The sequence below is a fragment of the Conger conger genome, chromosome 2 (assembly GCF_963514075.1).
Source record: "Conger conger chromosome 2, fConCon1.1, whole genome shotgun sequence".
Classification (NCBI taxonomy): domain Eukaryota; kingdom Metazoa; phylum Chordata; class Actinopteri; order Anguilliformes; family Congridae; genus Conger; species Conger conger.
In genome coordinates, this window is record NC_083761.1 from 87,078,559 (window position 1) to 87,084,318 (window position 5,760).

At 49.1% G+C, this 5,760-nt stretch overlaps 1 protein-coding gene across 3 annotated transcripts in view; it reads right to left on the reverse strand.

Annotated features, from left to right (window-relative positions):
• LOC133122618 (transmembrane channel-like protein 6) overlaps positions 1-4,670 on the reverse strand; it is a 36,035-nt gene extending 31,365 nt beyond the window's left edge. Inside the window, exon 1 of one of the 3 annotated variants that reach the window (XM_061232686.1) lies at positions 4,600-4,670. The gene's annotated coding sequence lies outside the window, so the exon portion shown is untranslated. Of the gene's footprint in view, positions 1-3,768; positions 3,977-4,599 lie in introns of those variants that run through there. The other 2 variants (XM_061232685.1, XM_061232687.1) reach the window with 2 other exon arrangements.
• Between the last annotated feature and the right edge of the window lie 1,090 nt (positions 4,671-5,760).

Sequence of the window (5,760 nt, forward strand, 5' to 3'; positions counted from 1 at the left end):
ACAGCTAGAGCAGGGCTGCCCAACCCTGTTCCTGGAGATCTACCGTCCTGTAGGTTTTCACTCCAACCCTAACAAAGCACACCTCATTCAACAGCTAGAGCAGGGCTGCCCAACCCTGTTCCTGGAGATCTACCGTCCTGTAGGTTTTCACTCCAACCCTAACAAAGCAACACCTCATTCAACAGCTAGAGCAGGGCTGCCCAACCCTGTTCCTGGAGATCTACCGTCCTGTAGGCTTTCACTCCAACCCTAACAAAGCACACCTCATTCAACAGCTAGAGCAGGGCTGCCCAACCCTGTTCCTGGAGCTCTACCGTCCTGTAGATGCTCATTTCAACCCTAATTTGGCATACCCGATTCTACCAATCAGTGGCACCAACACTGAAATCTGTTCATCCCATTTGAAGCACCACCCCCACGACTCCACAGTGACAATACCAGCAGAAACAAAACCAGGCCAAGGAAGGGCACAGATTACAGGCTCTTTCAAAACGCAGAGTTACCACAGAAACAGAAAGAGAGAGCGAGAAATGAGGAACCAATTTCAAACCACGTTTCTGTGTAACTAACAATATAATTGTGTTGCCTTCTGGGAGGGGAAAAAAACGTTTGGCAACCGGTCAACAGTCAGCATCTGATTGTGATCTGTTAGCACAGTTAGCGCTTTAGCAAGAAAATAAACATGCTAAAGAAACGCATGAATTCATTAGTCAGTCGCACCTTCAATGGATAAACAACTGTCGCTGCATTACCTCAAGCATCGGGCATACCACTCAGCATTTTCTGGAGGGGTCGTTCATCAGACATGGATCTACCCTGAAATGCGATCAGTGGTGCAAACCTCTCCATGAGTACCCCCCGCCAGCCCAGGCACTTCAAGTCCTTGACTAGTTGTATCAGCTGTCCTTGAGGTGGAGCACAACAAATACCTGGACTGGCTGAGGGTGGAGGTTTGGGATCCAGTGCACTGAGGGCAGCCTGTAGCGTAGTGGCTAAGGTACATGACTGGGGCAGCCTGTAGCCTAGTGGCTGAGGTACATGACTGGGGCAGCCTGTAGCCTAGTGGTTAAGGTACATGGCTGGGACAGCCTGTAGCCTAGTGGCTAAGGTACATTACTGGGGCAACCTGTAGCCTAGTGGCTGAGGTACATGACTGGGGCAGCCTGTAGCCTAGTGGTTAAGGTACATGGCTGGGACAGCCTGTAGCCTAGTGGCTAAGGTACATTACTGGGGCAACCTGTAGCCTAGTGGCTAAGGTACATGACTGGGACAGCCTGTAGCCGAGTGGCTAAGGTGCATGACTGGGGCAGCCTGTAGCCTAGTGGCTAAGGTACATGACTGGGGCAGCCTGTAGCGTAGTGGCTAAGGTGCATGACTGGGGCAGCCTGTAGCCTAGTGGCTAAGGTACATGACTGGGGCAGCCTGTAGCCTAGTGGTTAAGGTACATGGCTGGGACAGCCTGTAGCCTAGTGGCTAAGGTACATGACTGGGGCAACCTGTAGCCTAGTGGCTAAGGTACATGACTGGGGCGGCCTGTAGCCTAATGGCTAAGGTACATGACTGGGGCAGCCTGTAGCCTAGTGGTTAAGGTACATGACTGGGGCAGCCTGTAGCCTAGTGGCTAAGGTACATGACTGGGGCAGCCTGTAGCCTAGTGGCTAAGGTACATGACTGGGGCAGCCTGTAGCGTAGTGGCTAAGGTGCATGACTGGGGCAGCCTGTAGCCTAGTGGCTAAGGTACATGACTGGGGCAGCCTGTAGCGTAGTGGCTAAGGTGCATGACTGGGGCAGCCTGTAGCCTAGTGGCTAAGGTACATGACTGGGGCAGCCTGTAGCCTAGTGGTTAAGGTACATGGCTGGGACAGCCTGTAGCCTAGTGGCTAAGGTACATGACTGGGGCAACCTGTAGCCTAGTGGCTAAGGTACATGACTGGGGCGGCCTGTAGCCTAATGGCTAAGGTACATGACTGGGGCAGCCTGTAGCCTAGTGGTTAAGGTACATGACTGGGGCAGCCTGTAGCCTAGTGGCTAAGGTACATGACTGGGGCAGCCTGTAGCCTAGTGGTTAAGGTACATGACTGGGGCAGCCTGTAGCCTAGTGGCTAAGGTACATGACTGGGGCAGCCTGTAGCCTAGTGCCTAAGGTACATGACTGGGGCAGCCTGTAGTCTAGTGGCTAAGGTACATGACTGGGGCAGCCTGTAGCCTAGTGGCTAAGGTACATGACTGGGGCAGCCTGTAGCCTAGTGGCTAAGGTACATGACTGGGGCAGCCTGTAGCCTAGTGCCTAAGGTACATGACTGGGGCAGCCTGTAGCCTAGTGGCTAAGGTACATGACTGGGGCAGCCTGTAGCCTAGTGGCTAAGGTACATGACTGGGGCAGCCTGTAGCCTAGTGGCTAAGGTACATGTCTGGGGCAGCCTGTAGCCTAGTGGCTGAGGTACATGACTGGGGCAGCCAGTTGTTGGCTGAGATGATTAATGTTTGCAGATGACACTGTGCAGAACACCCACACACATTTAATAAACAGATTATCTTTTCCCCAAGCTTCCCCCAGCGTTTTGCATTTACAAGGGCCAGGGTGCATGGCGTACTATTTTCACTTATTCAAGTTTACATTATATCGTGGCTTAACAGACATCTTGATCCGGCAAAACTTTATGAGGTTTAAATGTCCACACACTGCCCATTTACGGGAGGCTATTCGTGGAAACAGTTCAGGTTAAGCATCTTCACCAAGAGTTCAGCTGTGCCACGTCTGGGATTTGAACCAGAAATCGCTCGGCTGTAAGTCTTGGTCGCATCGCACTCGCCTGTCACCCTTCATAAAGATGCTGATTTAAACGCTGCACTCCGTGGGAGGTAAAACACTACCAGGGCACATGTTGGCAAAGCAGAAACAAAGCTAGAGAAATGCCAATACCCTGCACAGCATGTGAAATAAAAAAGGGTATGGGTCTTATATCTTCAGCAGAAACACACAGAACATTGCACCCAAGTCAGGGAGTAGGCTAGGCTAGCTTCCTTGTTTAAAGCAGCAACGTTAGGCTAGTAAAAAAAATACGTTTGACTTCTGGGTTTGATTTTTAATCAATACGGAATACGAAGAAATAAAGCCTAATGACTTGAATTATGGGCGGTTAAATGACAGAATGAACCGAACTTAGCTGGTGTTCTGGAAATAAAGTTGGGGGCGGGGGTGGTCTTTTGTGGCCGACCGCTCGAGGGGGTAGTGGTTTCTGTCACAATAGCAGCCCCTTCCCTGTCCCCCAACACCGCCAATGAACACTACCGAATCTCACCCCCCACGATCGCGACAGACTCACACGCACAGACGCAGCCTCCAAACTTTGCTAAAACGTTTGCTTATTGTTTACGACTGCGTCTGAACTTCAACCGAGAGTTATGCAATTAGCCGTTTTGGGAAAAATTTCCACTGACAATCAATGCGACGTGATTGACAGCCCTCAACAACATTGCCTGCGACTGCTGTTCTTCATTTTTAACCGTGCCCATAAACCACCATGAGAAGCTAAAGCTCAGATTCACTAAGATGTGCGCAGCACGTTGAGATAAAGAAATGCAAACGTTACCCTTCCTGTATGATTGTAGACGGTTTCTGACTACTTGCTGTGAGTTGGATACTCATTGTAAAGTGTTTCCACCTTGAACATCATACAATATGAACCTGGCAAGCGAGCGTGTAAAGACACTTGTCCCGTCAAAAAGAACAAGTGTAAACATTCTACATGATGTACAGTAACTCACCCAAAAGAGTTTCGGGAACATCAGCCGATATCGATCATAAAGTTGTCTTTCTTCCCTACAGGGCTTATTGCGCTGCGGCTGTACAAACCGGAGCGTTCGTTCCAGCCACTGAGCGAGCAGAGACCATCTCCACGACGGGGGGTCCTTGCGCAAACAGAACAGCGAAATCGCTAATTACCCCGCGAGTGACGCCAAACCGGATGTGGAGACGGCCACACCACGCTCCCGAAGTAGTCACCCTTTTTTGCTTTGCGAAATCTGCCTTTCAAATGACTCAACCGCGTTGTTAACTCGCACCGCGGCGTGTGACTTCGCCCTGCGGAAAAAGTTTTCCACGCACAATGGTATGACCCTATTCATTGGTAGAAATCCTCGGCCATGTGTTAGTTTGCGATTGTCCCCTGCGAGGGTTTCACTCAAATTCTCTGCTGCCCGTTGCGGAGGAAACCGAGAGTGAACGGTATAGTGCCAGCTGCTTGGTACATACATACGTAGATCTTCATACGTACCTACAGCTTTACTCGACTGTTAAAAAAAACATTCCTGGTTGTTGTTTGCCCAAATTTTGAATGCGATCAGCGTCCTTTAGACCAATATAGAAATACAGCCCATTTGTGGACTCTCGACTACTGTGCTATCAGGTTTACGTCGTGAGTATCAAAGTACATGCGAAGGTGTTTGCCACCCCTGTCACGGCACGGCTGTCAAATGCGCTCTAGTCTAGCTGATTTGTACATATACACAATCGTGTGTACCTAGACTAGCTATATGATGTTAGAACTTGTAAGAAATTAGGTATTTGCAATCAATAGGATACAAATATCAGCTTACCTGTATGAAGTATAACTATGTCCCTCAGACAGTTTCTGTTGTCACTCCCAGAAAGCACGAAACACCTTTCCACACCTTTGGATGCAGAGAATTCTGGGATATGTATTTCTGAACGTACATATCCCTTTCAAAACGTTGGAATGCTGCGCTGAAGCGGGCATAGATCGCAGCGCAGTTAAAACGTGAAAATAACTTGATAACTACGATTCAGTTCAGTTTTGTTGAATAGCGCTTTTTACAGAACACTGCGACAAAGACGCTTTACAGAGAAGCGATTGCCGAAATAGCATTACATTTAGTAATACGTGTAAATTATTGTGTTAATTATCACTGCGATTGTATTTGTAGTGGCCTACACTAGCAAACAAGGATATATATTTAATTTCAACATTAGGGGGACGACTAAAATCAAATAGGCCCTGGTGCTTATTTTTGTTGTGCGGGTAGCAGCTGAAATTGTACTTCCCTCTAGGGCAGGGGTCGGCAACCCTGGTCCTGGAGAGCCGCAGGGTGTGCTGGCTTTCGTCTCCACCTTAAAATAAGCAACCGATTCAGACCCAAGAAACCAGGTGAGGTGAGTTAACTGTGCAATCAACGGCTTTCATTGATAAATTAATGCCAAGTAACAACGAAAGCCAGCGTGCGTATGAGTGTGTGTGTTTGTGTGTGAGTGTGTTTGTGTGTGTGTGCGTGTGTGAGACACAGTGTCTTTCCTGCTGGGACAGGGCTAGCAGGCTAGCGGGTATCATCAGTGGTCCGCACACAAAGCCCCTGGAATATCGCATCACCCTGATGAGAACACAAGTCTCAAGGTTTTGCCCGTATTGGTTTGTTATTTCAAGCTTTACGTGTTCCCAGGGGAAACTGCACTGCCACACAAATACATTATAAACGATGCACAATGCAGATTCACGTACAGAACACAACATAAATTGTCGGTCCAAGTCTCCAGAAACTGTTCCTGCTGGGCCGCTGAAGACTTGGATTGACAGGGGGAGTGAACGCGGGCTTCAGTCTGTTTCAGCATTCCCCGTCTCCGGGGAGAGGCCAGAACCCAGGATCGAGGAAATGAGAAGGGTCTCAGATATTTTATTTGCTTGCCTCATTCCAGAACGGCATCTTCAAACAAGGCTTGAAGGGGCGGGTGTTGTTTAACACCCA